This window comes from Ahaetulla prasina, chromosome 12 (assembly GCF_028640845.1).
Source record: "Ahaetulla prasina isolate Xishuangbanna chromosome 12, ASM2864084v1, whole genome shotgun sequence".
NCBI lineage: Eukaryota > Metazoa > Chordata > Lepidosauria > Squamata > Colubridae > Ahaetulla > Ahaetulla prasina.
The window spans coordinates 19,346,523-19,371,696 of record NC_080550.1 but is presented as its reverse complement, the minus strand read 5'-3'; the positions used below and the strand labels follow the sequence as shown (position 1 = coordinate 19,371,696).

Sequence of the window (25,174 nt, the reverse complement as noted above, 5' to 3'; positions counted from 1 at the left end):
CCAAGAAAGGCCTTTGGCAGTTTGCCTAATTAAGACCAAGGTTAGTGATAGGACTACGGAATTGTGTTGGGAGGAAATTGCTTTAATTTAGTTGGACTATGCTGAGAATGAAGTAATTCTCAGCTGTTTTAATGAAGTTTATTTATTTTTACACTGACTGAGTTTCCTACTACCTACTTGGGCCTGGTTCACAACATCCAGTTCATGGCTGCTGCTGGTTCAACCATGTTTTCTTTGAATGCATTGACTGGAAAAAAATGTGCTGGGTACTAATATAAAAACTCCTCCAGAGAGCCCTGGGTAATTTGTAACACCCTTTGGATAGATTTGTGCTGCTGTGAAAGCCAGGAGCCAGAATGGCCCCTTTTTCTAATTTTACTTCAAACGTGCACTTCCAAATAGCGCTTATTTATATGCACTGAATCTTGTTACATACATTATGTGGACAAATGTGCTTCTGCTCAATTCATTGGCCATGGCAACACAATCAGGTGATAATCAAGGACCTTTGCCGAGCCCACCAATGCATTAAAGATCTCACGTACAGAATGCAAACATCTGTGGGCATCATTAAACCATTTCTATAGACTACATGCCAAGACCTGACCTAGCAACCAGTTCTACCCTTAGATTTGTATGGCCTCAGCAAAAGAGCTGAAAGGCTAAGGTATTAATTCACAAGACCACAAGCTCAATTTAAGATTTAATTTGAGATAACTAAGAGCAACCGAAAAGTGTATTCAAAGTTATAAGTGCAGAAGAAAAAGAGCATCCCCTGTTTTTCAAGTTAAATATAAATCCAATATTTCTTTAACAGATTAATTTATCAATTGACAAACTAGGGCTAAGGGTTCCGAACGCTATTTTTCGCTCAATATCCCGCATTACAGAACTTCCATTTAACAACTCCTTTTTTATTTATTTATTTTTAATCTTAATTTATTAAAGTCTTATCCTTAGAGGTTGGCCATAGTTTGATTATGTGTCTGAACAGGGGGTTGGTGTGAGCAGAGGAGAATATTTCAGTTTACAAGAAATCCCCACTGAGTAATGTGAAATCTTCCCATTTATTGTAACTTAAATGAGCTAAGGGTATAACTCTTCAACATTGGCTTTAGAGTGGGGGGGGAAATGTTAAATGCAATAGTTTTCAAGACTATCTATATCTACAGTTTATCTGTTATCTATGTATATGTTTATAAAGTAAGAACAATTGTTAAATGCAATAGTTTTCAAGACTATATCTACAGTATATCTATTATCAACGTATATGTTTATAAAGTAAGAACAATTGTTCTTACTTTATAAACATATAAAGTATATATAAAATACATCAGAAATTGTAGGTTTGTCATTACTGGAGGTTTTTAAGAAAAGACTGGACACTTGTCTGAAATGATATAGGGTCTGCTGGTTGAATAGGGGGTTGGACTAGAAGACCTCCAAGGTCCCTTCCAGCTCTATTCTGATGAGTCAGATGTACTCTAGCTCAGGGGTGACATCTACTTACCTTCCCTACCATTTCGGAAGTGCGTGCTCGTGCATCTGTCATGTGCACGCTTGGACCCCCTGTGCATGCGCAAACCCTTCTGCACATGCACAGGATATCAAAAACTGGTTATTTCCTGGTTAAAAACAGGAAGTAACGACATCCGGGTGGGTGTGCAGAACCTCATACTGCTGCCGCTACCGCTTCTCTGAATCACGCCCCACCATCAGTACCGGTTCGACTGAACCAGTCCGAACTGGTAGCATTTCACCCCTGCTGTAGCTATAGATATACTGCTCTAAATATGTTTTGTCTGTAATTAATATTGGAGAGGTACAGAATCCAAAGTTTCAGAACGTATTTCAGGCTGATTGATTCTACAGAGCCAATAGTACTGCAACTCGGCATCAGATTGGGTAACGGAGATAATTAGCAATAGCAACAGCACTTAGACTTATATACAACTTCACAGTGCTTTACAGCCCTTTCTAAGAGGTTTTACAGAGTCAGTCTTTCCCCCCCACCCAACAATCTGAGTCCTCATTTTACCCACCTCGGAAGGATGGAAGCCTGAGTCAACCTTGAGCCTGGTGAGATTTGAACTGCCAAATTGCAGGCAGCCGGCAGTCAGCAGAAGTAGCCTGCAGTGCTGCACTCTAACCACTGCGCCACCGCGGCTCAAACATAATTAAATGTCTTGTGGACTGAATATGTAGTTTTGTCTTTCTGAAGGTCCGCCATTATATGTCATTAATTAAACTAAGTATCAGCCTCCTTCAAGGATAACATTTCTGAAAGGAAGTGCACAGTGGTTGTACAACTCCAGGAATTTCTAGCCGACATCCATTCAGTCTGGAAGTGGGATGTGGTACAACTATGAGACACAACAAATTGTATGATTTAAGCCTATTTGGGGCAGTGTTGATTGGACCTCTCAATGTTTTCTGATTCCAAACAATTATTGCATTGCCATCGGTGGTGGTATTCAGCCGATTTTATCCGTTTCAGGCGAACCGGTAGTGGTGGATGCAGGAGGCTCCGCCCACCCACCCGGACGTCATCAGGTCCCATTTTTGACGCTCTGCGCATGCGCGGAAGGCTCCGTGCATGTGCAGAGGTGGCGCGTGTGCTCACATTTGCATACCAGTAGCGAAGGTAAGTGAATACCATCCTTGATTGCCATGAGTTACTTGAGCATGGACCAGGAGAATTAAAGGGAATAAGACTGACTGCTGAAGACTTTGGTAAATGCCCTGGTAATTTACCATCTTTTCCAGAGAATTTACAGATCAAGAAATCACGATAAATAGTAGGAAGATGTTCTGGAAGGTGACAGACAGTTTGAAGTGTCTGAGGGAGTCATTACTCTGCTCTTGGGAAGAAATCTTGGGAAGAAATCTCTTGCATACATATGCGCACATATTTTGGCAATAATGCGGATCTAATTTATTTACAGCTTGTGCAAAATCCGCACCTCTAAAATACAACATATGCTCCGTCACCAATTAAAACGGCATATGTGAAGCGTTATAGATTAATCGTTATAAAACTATGAGAGAGAATAACATGCATCTTTTTCTCTTAATGATGAAAGTTATTATAGAGGAACTTCCAATAAATAAAGTATTTCTGATATGTTTTCAGGGCAATGAACAGATTACACTCTACCAGACTCTACTAATATGTGCCGTGCTGTCTTAGTCATATATTACATTGCAGAACCATGTAATAAACACATTTATCATCCCTCTTTGGCCTGATCAGTGCCTTTTGCCCTCTGCTATGTAACTTATCTCCAAGGGACTCATTTACACAACTGTATTCCAAGCCCCCAACTTCTTTCCAAGTGCATTCATTCAACTTGCTACATCAGCCTTCTTCTCTCTACTGGTGGAAGATATATTACCAAGCATTGTGTCTCTCCAGATTTTTAAGAGATCCAATGTCTTTTGCTTTGCTGGATCTTCAGTAGTTCTGAGTAGTTTACATTATGTTTGCGGTATACAAAGAAGAGTTTAAACGATTCTTTCACATTATAAATACATTTTTAGAAGCAGGTCTCATGGGTTTCGTAGGATTTGGTTCTCATGCATGCTTTAGAACTGCCTTGCAATCTAGTTAGGATGGGTAGAGAGTGTCCAGAGATTAAAATCCTAGCAAGCTAGGACCATCTCAGCAGGTGACAACACCTGGCCATCCTTATCAGACTCAGAAAGGAAGCACAATGGCATCTAATTACCGTGTTTTCCGAAAATAAGACAGGGTCGTATTTTCTTTTGACCCCTGAAATATGGCCTTGGCCTTATTATCGGGGGGGTGGGGTTTTATTATTTTTGAGGTGCAGGAGACCCAGAAACCTCAGCCTATGGCAGGGGGACTGATGCCGGAGTGCCGACCAGCTGATTTGCCAGTGCCGCTCGGGCCACTGCCTCCAGCAATCATGGCAGCTTTTTCATTGCTTTCCGTGCAAACAGCACGAGGTAAGGAGGCGAGGGGGGGACAAAGGGGGGGGTACAACACCCCACACCCACCTGCCATCCACGTGGAATGGCCTCACGGAGTCTGTTCCCGCAAACCCAGGATGGCAGGTGCGTGTGGGGCGCGTGGGGCATGTTCCCCCTCCCTTTCCCCCCACTCTGGTGTAGCCTCCTCACATCAAGTTCTTTGTGTGGCAGCTGCGCATGTGTCTAAGTATTTTGGTGGGGGAGCTTATTTTTTGGGGGGGGTATTTTAGCGCATGCACTCAAAAGCCCAATTGGGTTTATTATCCGTACAGGTCCTATTTTCGGGGGAAGACAGTAACACTTGGATGGAAACTCCCAGGTTATCTCAGGGCTGTAACTTAGACAGGGAAGCTGAAAGGAAAAAAATCCCTGATGGAACAAAGGACCAAGTTATTTCCAACATTATCTTCAGTTGTCCTACAAGTTTCTTTCCTTTTGAACAGTACAGTACAGTATTCACTGTATTTCTCCTCACATGATTTATAAAGCCCTAGCTGTCCTGAAAGGCAGCATAAAACAAAAAATGAACTAAATTGAAGGTCAGTGGTGGGTTTCAAATTTTTTTACTACCCGTTCTGTGGTTGTGGCTTGGTGGGTGTGGCTTGGTGGACATGGCAGGGGAAGGATACTGTAAAATCTCCATTCCCTCCTTAATCCAGGGGAAGGTTACTGCAAAATCCCCATTTTCTCCTGATCAGTTGGGATTTGGGAGGTAGAGAATAGATGGGGGCGGGGCCAGTCAGAATTTTTTACTACCGGTTCTCCGAACTATTCAACATTTCCACTACCAGTTCTCTAGAACTGGTCAGAACCTGCTGAAACCCACCTCTGCTGTAGGTAATCCTTGATTTGCAAGCATTCGTTGGCAACCATTCAAAGTTAACCACAGCACTTTTCAAAAAACAGTGCACGTACTTAGGACCATTGTAGCATCATGATCATAATCATTGCAGTCAAATGATCAAAATTTGGGCGCTTGGCAGCCCGAAATTATTTACCACAGTTGCGTGACCCCAGGATCCTTACCATTTGTGAACTTCCCACCTGGCTTCTGACATGCAAAGTTAATTCTCTTAAATAACCCCCAGATTTGCTTAACACCTGTGTTAATAAACATGGCCAAAAGTTTGTAAAATCATGCATAACTTGCTTAACAACCATCCTGCTTAGCAACTTAGAAATTCTGGTCCCAACTGTTCGTTTTAAGTCAAGGAGTATTTGTAATACACCAACATTTGCCAGAGTGCAAGAAAGCAAATTCGGCTGCATTACAAAATCACCCTTCAGCAACCAAGAGTCTCACAACTAATGGCAGTGCGTCACAGTGGTAATGGCAATCACCTTGCTTGAAATAGGATGCTGTATGGATGCTGTTATTTTTACACTCCTTTAGCATCTGCAACGGAGCTGGGAAGGGGAAGGAGAATGTATTTATTGGGTCTGTCATCTGCACCTCTATAACTGTCTGGTTTGGTTCTGCAACCCAACAAGACAGACACAGACTTCAGAGGAACATTAGAACTGCAGAAAAAACAATGGATACCAACCTGCCTTCCATTGAGGACCTGTATAATGCACGAGTCAAAAAGAGGATTGTGAAAATATTTACAGACTCCTCACATCCTGAACATAAACTGTTTCAACGCCTACCCTCAAAAACTACGCTACAGAGCACTGCATACCAAGACAACTAGACATAAGAACAGTTTTTCCCTGAATGCCATCACTCTACTAAACAAATATTTTTCTCAACACTGTTAAACTATTTACTAAATCTGCACTATTATTAATCTTCTCATCATTCCCATCACCCATCTCCTTCCACTTATGACTGTATGACTATAAGTTTGCTGCTTGTATCCTTACAATTTATATTGATATTGATTGTTTCCCAATTGCTTATTTGCACCTTACGGCATAGGGTAAAATCTGTACCCTATGACTATCATTAAGTGTTGTAAGTGTTGTACCTTGATGAAGGTATCTTTTCTTTTATGTAGACTGAGAGCATATGCACCAAGGCAAATTCTTTGTGTGTCCAATCACACTTGGCCAATAAAAAAAATATCTTAAACACAATATGCTTTATGATTACCCCTAAAAGTATTACAAGCTGAAATCTCTTTTGCAACACAGCTTCTTCCCTTTCTGCTTCTCCTAGGTTTCCTTTGCACACCCAGCAGCTCAAAGATGTAAAGACTGGGCAGGCTAACATCACACTAGGTTAAAATATTTTCTTTGACTTTTTGGCCCATTCGTCATACAGCTTGTTTTGCTGCTGCGGGAAACCTTTCACCTCTCTGTTACTTTGAAGGTATACCCCAGGAGAAGGAATCGGGAGGTGAAAAATGATAAAGTCATACAATTCTTGCAAGGTTAGCACACCTTTAAGCCCAGCACTTGCCCACTCCCAAGAGTGCCATGGTTTCTCCCCCTCCTTCTCAACACACACACACACACACACACACACACACACACACACACACAGAAAAACTCAAGACACACAATTGCAGAGTCAAGAAATGAATGCTAGGCTTAAACAAGGTCCTCAGCAGGAACTACATGTTGACATAATTACTGTTGGCTCTCTTCTTCTTCTTCTTCTTCTCTTTCCCCCACCCAAGCCAACTTGGCAACCTTTTCCACAAAACTGAGCTGACCTCCCAGCCAAGTCTTCCCCTATTCAGCTTTTCAGCTTTCTTCATTTTCTCAGCGTAAGCCAAGAACCCCAATACCCAGCTACTTCTATTGTTTAGATTTTCTTCGGAAATCTTTTGAAAGAGGGGATTCCACTGTTGGACTGCCGTGAACAATTCAAGAGTCCTTTGGAAATCTAGCGGCTCATTGTTAGCTACACACCAAAGTCTTTGGAGAGAACACAAAAGGAGATTTTTGGAACAGGGGCGCAAACTTGGCCTTTCGTGGAAAGAAACAACCAACTGGAAAAGCTTCTGGCTCTGCTTCCCCTCCACTAAGATCAAGGCTAAATGGTTTGGAACAAAGATAACAGGGAAAGAAAACCGACAAGGAAACGGCTTTTTAAAAAACGTTTTACAGCCTCATAGCCCAATTCCTCACATATTTACATGGAAGAAAGTCCTACTGAGACCAAATCCATAAGTAAGCACAGTCTGGATAGCAGCTTCAGTTCTGCAATGGGTGGATGAATTGCAGGCCCGGAAAATCCCTATTTGGCTTGAACAGAAGTTGAGAGCTGGCGTCGGGCCTTGGACTATATTTAAAGCCCTTTGACAGAGTCTGTCAGTTGAAGAAATGTGTTTGTTTGTATCAGGGCTGCCTACACATAAAATACCAGTCCAAACATAACAGAGGCGCCCCGTAAATCATAATGTGAAAATTAGAATTCAGCTTCCAAAATACACATTCCATTCTAATCTCTCCTTCCCTCTTTGGAGTAGGGTGGCCACTAAAAAGAAAAGAAGAAAAAGCATTACCAATCTCCTCTGTTCCCTTAAAGGAGTAGAGGTAGGTTTGCCTTCAATCTGCATTGACTAGGCATGGAAGACGGGAACCAAAGTAAATCAGATGATGATTTTATGGTTTTAGCTTTTGGTGATCTGTCTGGTTTTATACAATTTAACACCTTTCTGTTAGTTACTGTGGCTCTCCAGCACTCAGAGAGAGAGAGAGAGAGAGAGAGAGAGAGAGAGAGAGAGAGAAGAAGAGGAGGAGGAGGAGGAGGAGGAGGAGGAGGAGGAAAAGGAGAAGGAGGAGAAGAAGTGGCTCAACAGACTAAGCAGTCTGTTATTAACACAGCTGCTTGCAATTACTGCAAGTTCAAGTCCCACCAGGCCCAAGGTTGACTCAGCCTTCCACCCTTTATAAGGTAGGTAAAATGAGGACCCAGATTGTTGGGGGCAATAAAAGTTGACTTTGTATATAATATACAAATGGATGAAGACTATTGCTTGACATAGTGTAAGCCACCCTGAATCTTCGGAGAAGGGCGGGATATAAATTCAAATAAAAAAATAAAAAAAAAGAAGAGGAGGAGGAGAAAAATTAGAAGTAGAAGAATTAGAATTAGGAGAAGGGGAGGAATTAGAATTAGAATTAGGAGGAGGGGGGAAGGAGGAGGAGGAGGAGGAGAAGAAGAGGAGGAGGAGGAGGAGAATGAGAATTAGAAGGAGGAGGGGGGAGGAAGAGGAGGAGGAGGAGGAGAGGAGGAGAAAAATTAGAAGAATTAGAATTAGAATTAGGAGAAGGAGAAGAATTAGAATTAGAATTAGAAGGAGGAGGAGGAGGGGCAGCAGCAGCAGCATGAATCTGGGCAAATACTACCTAGATGTCCATCACTATTTCCATTAGAGCTAGCATGTTTGCTGGGGAATTTGGGAGAAACAAATCCAGACACAGTCTAGACCCTGCTCTGCCATGCCTTCTCCTACAGTTGTTGCTATTTTATTGGGGGTGGGGGTGGGGATACATTTTTAATTATGTTCACTATGTTTTAGGATTTCATTCCATTTTTTTTCTTTTCCTCGTCTCAGAATGGAAGCCTGTCCACATCGTCAACATTCACGGTCCGAGGAGACACCAGTAAGACCCAAGAAAGAGGTTCTCCTGGGTACCCAAATCCTGTGAAACAAGAATGAAGAATCAAACAGCCTTTCAGGCAGACAAAACTCTGGTTGTGCTTCATGAAGTTTCAGGATTGTGGCAAGCCAATGCCAGCGAGTCCCTTCCAACTCTGTTATTGTGTTCTCTTCTACTGTTGTAATTCAACTCGGCCTCACTTCAACCGAAATTCCAAAACGAGAACCAATTTTTGTAAAGCGATAAAATCGATACTGGGGAGCCATGCTAACACGAGCTACCTGTGACATACCCACACCCATGCGGCACTCTCTCCAAAGGAGAATATTCAACCTGCTATTGGTTCTAATCTAGATAAATGACCCAGTCAGGAAAGCAAATACAAACAGGACAAATTTTGCTGAGGTTGCACAATTAGTAAAGATAGCAAAACAGGCAGGAAACGAAAGAAAACACCCACCCACCCAAAACTTTAAAAAGAAAAAGGCCCAGTCGGATGCGGACGTTTTCTGATGCATAACCAGAGAAATTAACATTGACACTTGTAAAGTGTTGCAAGTTGTTTTGTACGCCAAATTCAATGAATGTGATTGATCTGAAAAAGGAAGATTCGAAAAGGACCTTGGGATAAGAATGAAATACTTCATTGAAACAAGCAAGGGGCCTCCTCCTCCTATTCTTTACTATCTCTACTTAAGTGACCAAAAAGATAGTACATGCCCAGCACTGTCAGAATGACATTGTCTAATATGGGGCAAAATCCAGCAGGAATGATGTGTTACCACCCGATAAGGGGAAATATCTGAAAATATTTTTTTTGGGGGGGGGGAAACATAGTTTGTCATTGGAATATGTTACTATTCCCATTTAAGTAGCTCAGCTGATAATAAGGGCAAAGGAAGGTAAACTTCGGCATTTTCCCAGTGTTAATTATCTTTATAGATATTGCTGTTTATTCTTGTTGTTTCAGCCAATCTCATTGCTGGTCACCCAATACAGTAAAGATTCAACCAATGTCTCTGCTGAAACTTTACAACAGTTGTAAATAGGTATGTTGCAATTGTATAGCTAAATTTCTTGGACCGATCTCGTGTGAGAGTGGCGATTCATTTGAGAAGACCCCACTGTGAGCATGACCTTACGAGACAGGCAGTGGTGGGATCTTCCTGGTTTAAGAACTGGTTCGGTGATCTTCGTGTGCAGAGTTTGAAGAAATCTTCACTTCCGCGTTTCTTCGGAGGAGAAACACAGCTGAGGCGCGGCGATCTGCTCTGCCGCGTGAATCGGCTGAGAAGATAAAGGTAGGAAAACAGCATGGGTGGGCGGGTGGGCCCATTTTGATCGTCAGGGTGAACCGGTTCACTCCCAGCTGATCGTTGGAGCTACCGGTTCGCCTGAACTGGTAGAATCCCACCTCTGGAGATGGGGAAGATGCACAGCTAGAGAAATGGCTGGATAAGAAGCAGCTGAACCAGCGGAAGAAATGTGAACATGGCAAACATCTCAGAAGGGACCCTCTCTAGTTTCGTGGGCTGCAAAGGGGATGCAAAGGGAGAAATGTATTTTCAGACCTGCAAAACTCCATCAATGAAACTTTCCAAAGCAGTACAATAGTCTTAGTTCTTCTGAATGTGGTTCTTGATTGGACTAATTTGCAAGGGTGACATTAAGCTGCCCTGATAGTGATTTTCTCAAGGGGCAGAGGATTGGAATAAATGACCTCCAATGTATTGTGCAACCCTTACATCATACATTCTGTTCTATATAGGTCAGGGGTCTGTAACCTTAAACACTCAAAGAGCCATTTGGACCCATTTCCCACAGAAAAGAAAACACCGGGAGCCACAAAACCCCTTTCCGTGCCTGACTATTTATTGAGAGGCCACAAAACTAGCATACGTAGTTGAATTAAATGTTCTCTTTTCTTCTGAAACTTTTCTTTTCTTGGATTTATCCATGGTTGGCCTATCAGGGGTTTCAAAAGCTCAATAAATCGTGTGCCGGCAGGTGTCGCACATTGGTGGTTGTGACGCATATTTTGAGTGAAAGGGAGCTGCAGCAGAGGGATGAAAGAGCCACTTGCGGCTCCACAGCTGACCCCTGATATAGGTAATCCTTGACTTACAACAGTTTGCTTAGTGACCGTTCAAAGTTACAACGGCAACTTGAGCACAATTTGAAAATGGTGACTTGTGACTGTTTTTCAAAGTTACGACCTTCGCAGCTTCCCTGTGATGATGTGATCAAAATTCAGAGTCTTGGCAAACTGACTCATTTTTATGACTGTTGACTGTGTCCCACGGTCACGTGATCATCTTTTGCTACCTTCTGGCAAGCAAAGTCAATGGGGAAGCCAGATTCACTTAACAACCGTGTTACTAGTTTACCAACTGCAGTGATTCACTTAACAACGGTGGCAAGAAAGGTTGTAAAATTTGGGCAAATTCACAGAACAAACGTCTCACTTAAAAACAGAAATGTTGTACTCAATTGTGGTCGTAAGTCAAGGACTATTTGTTAACTACTACCAACAATACTACTAATTAATGCTGTCACCTTTTCAGAAACATGCCAGGAGACTACTCCATTCACGTTTTTCAGTAATCCCCTGCAAAAGGGAGGCAGGGAAAAATCAAAAAGAAAAAAGCAGCGTTCAACTCTGAGGAAAAAAAATTAACAAAAGAATGATTAATAAAAAAAAGAGTTAAAATATGATGTGCGCGATGCACAGAATCCCTAACAGTTAAGCTGCCATAAATTAATTAGGTATAATAAATTATATCTGAAATGTTTATACTCATGCTTGTGTAATGGAATAGATTTCACTTCATTAAGAAAAGACCCCCCTGTGGTCCATTGAGAAAGAAAAGAAAGAGTGGGAGACGGATATATCATTATGCGATTAAAATGTTTTTGTTTGTTTAAAAAAAAATCGGATTTAGTGGGAGTAATTTGGCAATTTTCTATTATAAGCTAAAATAAAAGACGTGCGACACAAATCAGATTGAGCTGGAAAGGAAAGGATATGCAGATCACAGGGGCTGAGTCCACACAATGTTTTAAGTGTCAATGAAACAAACCATATGTATTAGCATAATGTAAGAAGCCAGGACCTACAAAGAATATTTTAGCTTCCCTCATTCAGGAAAAAAAAAAAAAGCTTTTGAGAGAACACCACAACTGCATGAACATATGTCAACATCAAAGACTATTTTCATGGCAGAGCTGGACCAAAATACTGAAATAAGGGAGCTCTATCGTATCACCCACTATTTATTACGGAGTATGTTCATTAATGTAGTTAAACATTATCTGAAGAGATAAAATGCTAGGTCGGTATTAAATTGAATTTTTTAAAGTAGTTAAATAGCAAGTATTTGCTGTTTGATTACTTGACTAGTAGGTAAAGAACCTTTACTTACATTAGAATGCTAAACAATTTTATTTTTTCCCTTAACAATAGAAATAAAACTTCAAGGAGGAAATCGGAAAACTGACTTTTTCTCTTGAAATTATATAACTATCCTGAAAATTCAGGTTCTTATCCCAGTTCAACAAACACAAAAGACTATTTGGCAGAGATTAAATTTATTCTCCCTCCCCTCCTCCTTTTTTTTTTTTAGATAAACCAAGTTTTAAGAATATTAGACACAGTGAAAAAAAATAATAATAAGACAATAATAATAAATTATATGAGATACTTTCAAGGAATCTGTGCAAAGGTGTTGTTCCATACCTACTACAAATTCTTTCAAGAAAGGAGTTCGGCTGATTTCATTATTTGTTTAAAAAGAAATATAGCCAAGATGGTTATATTTAGAATTTGAAGGACATCCCTTGAGGCCGCTGGTTCAGGGAATGTTCAAAATAGGTATTGCCAAGTGCTCCAGTAAGCAAAACTGAGAAAAGTCACTGGGGGAGCTTTTTTATCCAATATTTGGGGGAAGGGAGAAAATTAATGTGTTGACATCTCAAGAACAGAGCTGTAAGCATCTCTGATACGATCTTTCCCTATTGGTATACAGATTCTTCTTTTCTTCTACCCTAGATGTAGCCGACCTTACATGCAGCTTTATAGGAATAAGAAATTAAATAGTCATAATAATAATGGAGCATATTTTGGAAGCTCCGTTCAACAGGCATGGCTAGTAGTAAAAATATTTAATACAAATGTGAGAATATTCTCTGTATATTGTCCACAGGGAGTGCAACTGTATGCCAGAAATTGGAATCTATGAATTTGTAAAATAACAATCATGGACTTCTAAGAATAGCAAACAAGAATTTTGAAGTAAAGAAAAAAAGTAGGGAGGATTTTAATTAAAAAATATTTATATCTAATCTGTATCTATATACAGTATCCGTGGTGGCGAACCTATGGCATGCGTGCCCAAAGCCATGGCACATGAAGCCATGTTGCACGGCCCTGCCTGTTTGTCTTCCAGGTTTCTGATGCGCATGCATGTGAGACGATCAGCTGTCTTTTGCATGTGCGGCAGTGTCGAAAACCGGTTTGCGCATGCACAGTGGCCAGCTGAACAGGCACATATGCATGTTAGAACCCGGAAGTTCAGCTTTTCCAGAGCACGATCCTTTTGCGTGCACGCAGTGCCGAAAACCGCCCTACGCATGCGCACCGGCCAGCTGATCATTGGGCGTGCATGCGTGCTAGAACCCGGAAGTTCAGCTTTTCCAGAGCACGATCCCTTTGTGTGCGCGGCAATGCCGAAAACCACCCTGCGCATGCGCACCGGCCAGCTGATCATCGGGCGTGCATGCGTGCTAGAACCCGGAAGTTTGGCTTTTCTGGAGCGCAGCTCTGATGAGTCCATGCAACCACACATAATGTTTCCGTGCGATATTTCTGGCACTCAGTGCTGAAAAGGTTCACCATCATTGCTATATATTTATATCTATATCTGTCTATACACCTATATCTATCTATCTATCTATCTATCTATCTATCTATCTATCTATCTATCTATCTATCTATCTATCTATCTATCATCTATCTTTCTATCTATCTATCTATCTATCTAATCTATAGATCTCTCTATAGATATCTCTCTATAGATAGATAGATAGATAGATAGATAGATAGATAGATAGATAGATAGATAGATAGATATAGATATAGATATATATAGATATCTCTATAGATATCTCATCTATATCTCATCTCTGTATAGAATAGAATAGAATTTTTTATTGGCCAAGTGTGATTGGACACACAAGGAATTTGTCTTGGTGCATATGCTCTCAGTGTACATAAAAGAAAAGATACGTTCATCAAGGTACAACATTTACAACACAATTGATGGTCAATATATCAATATAAATCATAAGGATTACCAGCAACAAAGTTACAGTCATACAGTCATAAGTGGAAAGAGATTGGTGATGGGAACGATGAGAAGATTAATAGTAGTGCAGATTTAGTAAATAGTTTGACAATGTTGAGGGAATTATTTGTTTAGCAGAGTGATGGCCTTTGGGAAAAAACTGTTCTTGTGTCTAGTTGTTGTTGTTTTTTTTTTTTTTTTTTTGTTCTGGTGTGCACTGCTCTATAGCGTCGTTTTGAGGATAGGAGTTGAAACAGTTTATGTCCTGGATGTGAGGGATCTGTAAATATTTTCACGGCCCTCTTCTTGATTCGTGCAGTATACAGGTCCTATATCTATCTAAAATATATTTATTTTGTTGGTGTAGCAACATCACCAACAGTAGCAGCTAACAAATGGAAGCAAGAATTCTCTAGTTGCAAGCCCAATTGGGACTGAAATTTTCATCACTAAATGATACGGTCATTAAGAGAATCACATGGTTGTTAAGCAAATCCAGCTTCCCGCATTGCATTTACTTGTCAGAAGCTCTCTGCAAAAGGTTAAAAATGGTGACCATGGGACCATGGAATGCTGCAGCCATCATAAATGCATGACAGTTGCCGAGCGCCCAAATTGCAATTAGTTGAGTGCTGGGGTGCTTTGCAGGGATGATAAGCAGGAGGACTGGTTGTAAATCACTTTTACCAGTGCCATCGTAACTTGGAATGGCAACACAATGAATGGTCATAAGTCAAGGCCTGTTTGTAAATAGTTATTGGTGATGGAGACTGGGGGGAATCTGAACTGAGATACTGTTTTGAGCGAGATCAAGAGAAACACAGTTTGATTTTGAAGAGCAGATGAGTGTTTGCATAACAGTTGGGAAAACTTCACCTAGGCCCCCAACACTGAGAACTTATCCCAAAAGGGCTTTTCCAAAAGGCAAGTGGCCATTTTTCACTTCTCATCCAAGAAGCTTCTCCAGTTCTCAGTTCTGTCTTGAAGTGAAGAAGCTTCTTGGATGAGAAACGAAACATTTTCAAGGAAAAAAACAACAAGAAGAAACCAAGCCTTTTAAAAAAGCACCTTTGAGACAACCATGACCTGGACGATTGAGAATCTCCACAGGCACTCAGAATTTATCTTTAGATCCAGTAGTGGAGAAAACAGCAGCAGACACAGGCAGCTAGTCTCAGATTCATGAGATGGAGACTATGAATACCTGATGTTCAAATACAGATTTTAAACTCCAAAATAAGTCCTTTCAGAACGTACAAGGAACATGATGCTTTTTTCCCCCCTTAAAAAGGTAAAGGTTCCCCTCGCACATATGTGCTAGTCGTTCCCGACTCTAGGGGGTGGTGCTCATCTCCATTTCAAAGCCGAAGAGCCAGCGCTGTCCGAGGACGTCTCCGTGGTCATGTGGCCGGCATGACTCAACGCCAAAGGCGCACGGAACGCTGTTACCTTCCCACCAAAGGTGGTCCCTATTTTACTACTTGCATTTTTGACGTGCTTTCGAGCTGCTAGGTTGGCAGAAGCTGGGACAAGAAACGGGAGGTCACCCCGTTACACGGCACTAGGGATTCGAACCACTGAACTGCCGACCTTTCGATCGACGAGCTCAGCATCTTAGCCACTGAGCCACCGTATCCCCTTAATGATATGCTTTTTAGTTCAACAGATGGCAAGTTTCTTCCAAGTACCTCCAAGTGACATTTGAAATTTCGTAATAGCCTTGTGGAATGGTGTCAAGTTTTAGATATCACTGGCTGGACCTATGCAGGGTAGCTAAGCTACAGTGTGGTCTGCTTGGATGGGACTTAGTCATTCATGATGCTTTACAACCCATGGTTGAGTGCAGAGTTCTGTCTCAGTGAGGAGACCACTGGGTTAAAGCAAACCTTCATTTGATAAAATAAATAGCTGATGTATGAACCCACGGGATCAATGTCATCCATAACTGGCTGAGATTTCAAATCAATGATTGTTCACTATAATAGCAACATCACCGATATGAGAAAGAAAGGGTGAGAAGATACAGCCTTTCTTGTTTGATTACTAGAACAGCGGACAGGGTAGATAAAGCTTTTATGGCTGACACCCCTTTTTTTTCTTTTTCGCCTGATCAGCTCATTGTAGGGATTCTCCCATTGGTAAAATTCCAGTGGGTTTTTGGAAAAGCCTCTTCTGACCTTGAAGACACTGCCCATACTATGGCTCTAGGCCAGCTGTCTATATAAGTGGGGTTGAAACCTAAAGCTTATTTAAACCAAACAGAACATTTGATTTCTTCCCTCCCTCTTCTCCTGGCACATACTGTATAAGTTATTTCCTCATCTCTATTCAAGTATAAACGATTCCTGTCACACAAACTGTAAAGTTTAACGTAAACTTCAGTGCAAACTTCAATGTTGATTCAACAGTGATGTGCTTTGAGCTTTCTTCAGAACGTTTTGCTGATTCTAATATGTCCAGTATTTGGAAGCATAATTTATTGCAGAATCGCCCAATATAAAAAAAGATGAAAAGAGGGAGGGAGGGAGGAAGGAAGGAGATAAGAAAGGAGGGAGGAATGAAGGAACCAAGGAAAGAGAAACAGAAGGGAGGGAGGGAGAAAAAAATAAAAGAAGAAATTTCCAGGATATTCATATTGTTCCTACAATTTATGTAACAGCTGAATAAGAGAGGGTTGAATTTGTCTGCTGTTGTGAACAAGTTTATGGGTTAACAGTCCACCAGAATTTTGTTCTTCCACACAGTTACAGAATAAGGGATAGCAAACATTTGTTAAACAGCAGCAGAGAAAAGAGAAAAGAAATCCCTGTTAGAGACTCCTTCCACTTGCTCTTATCAAGGTAATATTTGCAATAAATTGGGGTGGAGGATGAGGGAGATGGACAGCATTTGAAAGAACGAACCGTTAAATTTACAGAGCAGCCCTGCTACAACCGAGTTAGAGAGACAGTTTGGTCTAGTGCAGCGGTCAGCAACCTGCGGCTCTGGAGCCACATGTGGCTCTTTCATCCCCCTGCTGGGGCTCCCTGTTGCTGGTCAGCTCCACAACTGATAGGGCTTTCGGTTAGGATAGGTAGAGGAAAAAGGATGCTGTGCTAGGAGGAGACTATGGTGCGGGAACCTGACTTCCCTTCAGCAGAGGAAAAAGGATGCCTTGCTAGAAGGAGACTCTATGATGGGGGAACCGGACTTCTGGTCGTCTCCAGAATTGAACGGGGGCTTCCAGTTAGGACCTTTGTGGCTCTTTGACTGTTTAAGGTTGACGACTCCTGGTCTAGTGGATAACACAAGGAACCGGAGGACGGTGAATTCTAGTTCTTCCTTAGACATGAAAGCCAGCTGGGTGACCTTGGACCAACCCCTCTCTTTAAGCCAACTCTTTAGGCCAACTCTTTAGGCCCCTCTCTTTAGGCCAACTCAACCCACCAGGTGGTTGTTGTGTGAAAAATAGGAGGAGGAAAGTGAGCTGGATATGTTCTCCTCCCTGAATTATTCGCAAAAAGAATAAAGGTGGGATATAAACAAACAAACAAAGTAAAACTGAATATCTGACCTGCAGCGAATGCTACCCTTCTGGTGACCAATTGGGAGAAGAAATGGGCATGGGAAGTGCCATCAAGATGAGGACACAGGTAGAACATGTGTACTTTGAGAGTTCAACCTGTTGACACAACTAAACCAAGAATCCCTTGGTTTTCTCACACACATTTCTTCCTCCTCCCCTCCCCTTCCCCTCCAAGAGCTGTTAATTTTGTTCACTGCTGAGCAAAAGTCAAAGTCAGAGTCTAAACAGCTTGTAATGAGTTTTCAATGGCCCATCTCACTGAAATTGAGGGCAAAGGCACAGCAGACTTAAGACACTGTCAGGCCTCTGAATTTATTATCACGGCGTTCAAGGGGTGCTCTGGAAAATAGGGAGAGAGGGAGAGACTAAAACCTCGTAGGCTTTTTTTCGTCACTTTTTTTTAAATATGTTAACAGCATTTTTATGTCCTCGTTTTTGAAATACCTCCTTGACACAACAGATAAACACAAAGGAATCAATTGCGCTGTATCTTAATTAGGAATGTTTTCAGAATGGTGCTACATGACAGGACAAGATGTTTGGTCCAACGTCAAAGGCTAAAAGTACTGTAGGCAGTTTTCTGCAACGCACAAGTACACACACACACACACACACACACACACACACACACACAAATGCACTAACACACAAGAAGTGAAGCAAATCTTACTCTACTGCAAAAAAAAAAAAAGACGGTGTAGTCAGTGACAATATTCAATTCAATTCACTCAGTACCAAGTAAAGGTAAAGGTAAAAGTTCCCCTCGCAAATACGTGCTAGTCGTTCCTGACTCTAGGGGGCATTGGTCATCTCCGTTTCAAAGCCGAAGAGCCAGTGCTGTCCAAAGACATCTCCATGGTCATGTGGCCAGCATGATTCAATGCCAAAGGTGCATGGAACACTATTACCTTCCCACCAAAAGTGGTCCCTATTTTTCTACTTGCATTTTTAATGTGCTTTTGAAATGCTAGGTTGGCAGAAGCTGGGACAAGGAACGGGAGCTCACCCCGTTACACGGCACTAGGGATTTGAACCGCTAAACTGCCGACCTTTCGATCGACAAGCTCAGAGTCTTACCCACTAAGCCACCCTTTCAGTAGCAAGTAGTTTATGCTATATTGTCCCCCGTTACGTTTAGCTGTATGTGACAATTGTGTGTCCCCTTTTAGGCAGGGTATTGGTTTTAGTTATATGCTGCAAGAGCCCAGGCTCAGTGGGGTGACGTTTAAAAATTAAATCAAATCAATCCACCAACAACCCTATCCTAAGGAAAAAAGACAATTTGCAGGAAAAAAAATTCTACCCAATCCTGAATGAAATAATTAAAAATTTTATGTTTTTTTTTAAAAATGAAAAAAGGAAGAAACCTTGACTAAACTCTGTATTGCCCAGAGAAATGTTTTGCAACAGCTGATCAAGTGGTAATTTATAAAATGCTATATAAAGTAGAAATCACATTTAGCTAAACTGTTTTTCAGTGAATTAGGCTATAAAACAGCCTGCCCAGATGCAGTTAAACTATAGGGGAAGAAAGACACTGAACAAACAAGTACTTGTTTATTTCTTCCTTTTCCTCACAAACAGCATAACAAGTTTCCTTTCTTGTGAAAATTGTAATTTTCACAACAGCCTTATGAGGGAGTTTTGAACTGAGAGAAAAAGAAATGGCCAACTTTTGCTCACCGAGCTTTGCAAAAGAGGATCTTACTAGTGTGAGATCTAGTTAACTTAATTTGAATGTAATTTAATTTAAAGATAATCCAATTTAGGTTTTATTCATGGCTCAGCCCTGCCTTCTTTTGGAAGCATGGAACTAGGCAATGTCCTTCAGAGGCCGAGCAAGATAATCAGCTTCAGGAGGAGAAAAAAAAAGCGCTCTTCTATCTTAAAATAGGATGCTTATTAGCAATGGATTTAGAAAAGTATTTGGTTGGGCTGATGATGATGATGACGATTATCGTTCACCATGTTTGTTGGTTGTGAGTAAAAATCAAACCCGGTGTAAGCAGGATCAAGATGGAAGTCTTTTTAAACATTGTCGTGTTGTTAGAAAGTAAAGATTCCCTTGACTTGGTTATTCCTGGTGAAACCTTGGGCAAAAGTGGTTTGCTATTGTTGTGACCCAGGCCCAAGTACGTAGTAGTAGACCCACGCAGTTCAAAAAACAAACAGACTTTATTAGAACAGCTGAGAATTAACTCATTCTTAGCGTAGTCCAAACTGGTTTTTTAAGCCTTATGGGAGAGGCCAATCATCTCCTGGCCCTACTCCCGAGTCGTCTTCTTTGCTTTAGCTGCTCTTGCCTTCTGGCAGCTCTTCTCATGTGTGCATTAAGAACAGGCTCCTCCTGTTCCTCTGCCTCACTACTGTCAGCCTCTGGAGGCTCCGGAGTCCGCACATCACTCCCCAATGGCCCTGGCCCCACCTCTGCCACCAACGCAGAGCCCTCATCCGGGCCTTCCCCAGCCTCCAGGACTGGCCAATGTTCTTCCTCAGCCTCATCGCTGTCCGACTCCACTCCCAGCTCTGCAGGTTGCTGGCAGACCATAACAGCTACTGTCTTTCTTGTGGGATAGATACATATACATATACATATATATATACATATACATATACATATATATATATACACATACATACTGTTGTGTCTTGTCCACTCTCACCGCAGCCGGGGTTTGCTTATCTGCTCCCGAACACGGAGGAATGTATGCCTCCCGGCCCCAGTCCTGGCTCCATGCCCAGACAAGCTGCAGAGGAGGGGGCACCTCCCGGTCCCAGCCCTGGCTCCATGCCCAAGCAGGCTGCAGAGGAGGGAGCATCCCCCGGCCCCAGCCCTGGCTCCATGCCCAGGCAAACGGAGCAGCTAGACCCCTCCCCCTCCTCCACAGCATGTGAGCCTGAGGAAAGTTTACTTCCAACACCTGATTGGAGTGACCCTCGCATCAGAAGATTGGATAGGTGGAGGCAACAGAAGGAAGGGAGGGGCAGGCCTTAATGAGTGCTGAGTCATGGAGCCACACCCCATGGTCTATATAAAGGATCTGCTTTCTGGCAGTTTCTGAGTCAGGCAAAGTCGAACTTATCTTGCTGAAGTCACTTACTGGTCTCCTGCCTGCTCTGAGGACTTTGCTAGGACTTTGGGCAGAGCTGCAGAGGCAAGCCTGATTCGGATTTCCCTGACCCGGCCGTCAGCGGAGGAGTGGGACACGACACATACATACATACATACATACATACATACATACATACAGGTAGCCCTCATCGTTTAGTGAGTTGTAGGAAGTTAGCAACCCCCCTCTCCTAGAAGAATGAAATATTCTAGGAATATTAAAAAGGCAGAATACTATATTTCCCTAGATAAGAAATGGAGAAACATGTTTTTAGGCACTCTTAATAGCCCCACCATCCTCAATAGCCCCCAGCAGATGTCCACACTTAAGAGATAAAGAGATAGCTAGGTCTATTCATAGGCAAATGCCCTCACCCAAGATCCAACAGACAGGAGTAGCCCTCTACCCATCTAGCAACAGAACTCGCCACATGGCACCTGGGAAGATTATATCACCCAGCAAGGCTCAACCAAGCCTGGGACACCGACAGCCTACAAAGCTACTAAGACCACCGCCCCTTGGGAGTCTGACAGCCAATGGGATACATTTCTTGTACAGGAACAGGAAACTCTAAGGCAGAGCTCAAGAGAGTATATAAATCTCTCTCTCTCTCCATTCCATGTGACTTTTCCCCCAGGACCTCAAACCATGTGATTCTTTCCACCATTAAAAACCATCTTTCCAAGCAGTCTCCAGCTGGTCTTTCTTCCCATTTAGAACTGAACCCAGATGGACATTTCTTCCAACGGAGTGTTCAAAGTTACGACGATACTGAAAATTTATCTTGGTTTTTCACACAACCATTGCAGCATCCCCATGGTCAAGTAATCAAACTTCAGATGCTTGGCAACTGACTCATATTTATTTATTTATTTATTTATTTTATTTATTATTTAAATTTCTATACCGCCCTTCTCCCGAAGGACTCAGGGCGGTTCACAGCCAGATAAAAATACACAATAATATTACAATATAAATACAATTAAAATACAATTAAAAAACTTATTCAATTGGCCGAGATTAAAAATTTAGAATAAATAATACAAAACCCATTAAAAACCCATAAATTTAAAAAACTAACCCAGTCCTATGCAGATGAATAAGTGAGTTTTAAGCTCGCGATGAAAGGTTTTATGACAATTGCAGTGCCTTGGGATCATGTGATCAGGGAGTTTTGCGACTGTCTGACAACCAATCAATGGGGAAACCAGATTCAATTAACCACCATGTTATTAACACAACAGCTGCAGTGGTTCACTTAACAACTATGGCAAGAAAAGTCTTAAATGAGTCAAAACTCGTTTAACAAATGTTTCATTTAGCAACAAAAATGTTGGCCTCGATTATGGTTGTTGAGGACTACCTGTATGATGTATGTGTATGTACGTAGATATACTCGGCTGCTAACTAGACTAGAAGGAGAGAGAAAGAGGGAGGGAGGGTGGATGGATGGACAGACAGACAGATAATCTAGTCTAATTTAGTTAGTGGTAACTTGAAAATGTGTGGACTTTGATTTGCTGGCTGGGGAATTCTGGAATTGGAGCCCACAAATAGAAAGTGCTATTCAACATTTTCATTGGCTGGTTGATGAGTTCTTTTGTTTTTACATATCCAGAGAAAAAATATCCAGATTCCTCATTCTGGTAAACGAAGAATACTACCCTCTTGGAATCGAGGGAAGAAAAGAAGGAAACATCGCCGGCATCCAAAGAGAACTATGGTTAATCCACATCATTTTTAATGTGTACTATGACACAATGGGATTGAGCCTGTATTGTGGATACTGAAATGAGATGCATCCCACTGGAAAACCTTTTTACTCACATTGTCATTTACAGCTCCTGAATTAATAGACCAGGAAAGGCACCAACAAAATGCAGTAAAACCATTGGCAGCCAGTGGTGACTTAAAGTTTAATTCCCTCGGGGAGAAAAGGACACTGTCTAATCTGTATTCAGTCCTGACATTGTCCACATCTGACATGGAACATTAGCTACTAACTCTCTCAATAGACTAGTGTCCTTCAGTTTATATTACTTTATGTTAATAGTAGAGAAATTACACACAACATCATTTATCATTGTTATACTGCACTATATGTCCCGTAGCTTATTTTAATATATCTATTTACTCCTAACATACAGAGAATCGTCTTCCTAAAAACCCCAAAGAGAGTTTTGGCACGCATGTCACTGACATGCAAACAAGCTCCTTTCCTGTTGGAAAAAAACAACAACAACCACTTTTGGACCGTATAGGGAAGTTTAAAAAGCTGGTCTGGTGGAGAAACACCCACGCTGCTATATTGTAAATCTTGGCAAAAATAGAACATAAGCAATGATCGTTCTTGGTATTTCTGGGTGCAGGCAAGCAAATAGGGCAATATTATATTATATTCAGCCAGCTTAATGGATGGTAGCCACAGCAAGAAACCACTATTTTTTCTTATTTTTCATAATACCCCAACTTAGTATTTGTTGGAAGACATGTCCATCTGGGTTCAGTTCCAAGTGGGGAGAAAGACACTGGAAACATGGAAGCTGTTTGGAAAGATGGTTTAATGGTGGACAGGGCCACATGGTTTGAGGTCCTGAGCAATCGAGCACACGGGAGAGGGAGGGAGGGAGGGATGAATGGAGGGAGGGAGGGAGGGAGAGAGAGAGAGAGAGAGAGAGGAAGAGAGACGGAGAGAGAGAGAGAGGAAGAGAGAGAGAGGGGGGGACAGAGAGAAAGAAAGAGTAAGAGACGGAGAGAGAGTAAGAGAGAGGGAGGGAGAGAGGGAGGGATATATATATATATATATATATATATATGTGTGTGTGTGTATCCTGATTGGTTGTCAGATTCCCATGGGGCCATGCAGGGGTAACTTTGTAGGTTGTCTTGAATCTCAGGCTTGGTTGAATCTTGCTGGGTGATGAGGAATGAAGCTAATCCTATCAGGTCCTGAGGGTGAAGGTCTTAATCCCATCACCCTAGAGCAGGGAGCTGCTTTGTCTTTAAAAACATGTTTCTCCTTTTCTCATCCAGGGAACTATAATATTCTGCCTTTTTAATATTTCCTAGAGTATTTAGCCCAAGACATTGCCAGATATTGAGACACTAGTTTCCAAACTCAGGTCAACACAAGCATCTTCAAAAGTGGGCAAAATAATGAAAAAAATGGGAAAAATTGCCCTGGCGGCTTAAGTAAAGCATTCAGGTTCCAGTTTTACTTTTAAATGGGAGGTTTTGAGAATCATCTATGGCAGAGTTCCCCAATGTTTCTGGCTTTGCAGACTGGCGGGGGTTGGGGGTTGGGAGAGGAATGGTTCTGTGTGAATGGCCAGCAAGCATGTGCGCGCATGCAGTTTTGTTTCCATGAAATGCATGATCCCACACGCTGCTCGCACAAGTGGGGGTGCATCTGTGCGCGTGTGCCAGCCGTTTCTGCGGCCCCTTTGCAATTCCCGCACAGCCCACTCATAGGCCCATGGTTGGGGACCCCTGTATTTACTGTGTGTAAATACAGTACAGGTAATCCTAATGGTCCCCCGTCAGTCAATAAGAGTGTTGATTTACCACCAGCTTATCAGGTACTCTGTAGGCACGTGATGGCTCAGTGCCTAAGACGCTGAGCTTGTCGATTGAAAGGTCGGCAGTTCAGCGGTTCAAATTCCTACAGCCGCATAACAGGGTGAGCTCCCGTTATTTGTCTCAGCTTCTTCCAACCTAGCAGTTCGAAAACACGTAAAAAAATGCAAGTAGAAAAACAGGGACCACCTTTGGTGGGAAGGTAACAGCGTTCCGTGCGCCTTTGGCATTTGGCCAAATGACCATGGAGACTCTTCGGACAGCGCTGGCTCTTCGACTTTGAAACGGAGATGAGCACCGCCCCCTAGAGTCGGGAATGACTAACACATATGTGCGAGGGGAACCTTTACCTTTACGTTTATCAGGTACTCCGGAGTGAAGGACTTGGGAGTATAAGGAAACAGCCAACGACTTAATAGCTGGCCATCAACACTCCAACCAACAACTAAAATGCCACACACAAATATTATGCATAGAACAACTCAAAGCACACTTTCCAATAGAGAGAAGTTTCCTCAGGGTGGGCTCCAGCACAAGTCCGAAACCTCGGAAGACTAAACCTCTGGTCCCAATGAACAACTCAGATTGGAACCTGCAACATTATCCTGGCACCTTCATTCATAAGGTAGCCCTAACTTAGTGACCATTTGAAGTTACGATGGAACTGCCCTGAGCTGCTTATGACCCAGTTCCGGAATTATGACACACATAACGACCCTAGGGCAGGGGTTTCAAACTTGCGGTGTCACGTTGTCGTCATGAGACATATCACGACTTTTTCCCCCGTCGCTAAAACGGGGGTGGGCCTCGCCAGCGCGTGATGCATCCGGCCCGTGTGCCACGAGTTTGACACCCCTGCCTTAAAAGGTAAAGGTAAAGGTTCCCTCGCACATACGTGCTAGTCATTGCCGACTCTAGGGGGCGGTGCTCATCTCCGTTTCAAAGCCGAAGAGCCAGCGCTGTCCGAAGACGTCTCCGTGGTCATGTGGCCGGCATGACTCAACACCAAAGGCGCACGGAACGCTGTTACC

The 25,174-nt window shown here is 42.2% G+C and overlaps 1 protein-coding gene and 1 long non-coding RNA gene across 4 annotated transcripts in view; one reads left to right on the top strand and one right to left on the bottom strand.

Moving 5' to 3' along the window:
* Window positions 1-9,856, top strand: part of LOC131184147 (uncharacterized) — a 153,136-nt gene extending 143,280 nt beyond the window's left edge. The window contains exon 3 of the long non-coding RNA XR_009151927.1: window positions 8,505-9,856. This is a non-coding gene — a long non-coding RNA (uncharacterized LOC131184147). The remainder of the gene's footprint in view (window positions 1-8,504) is intronic.
* The window catches only part of WWOX (WW domain containing oxidoreductase), a 736,218-nt gene that overhangs the window by 303,010 nt on the left and 408,034 nt on the right, over window positions 1-25,174 (bottom strand). The gene's annotated exons all lie outside the window — the stretch shown is intronic.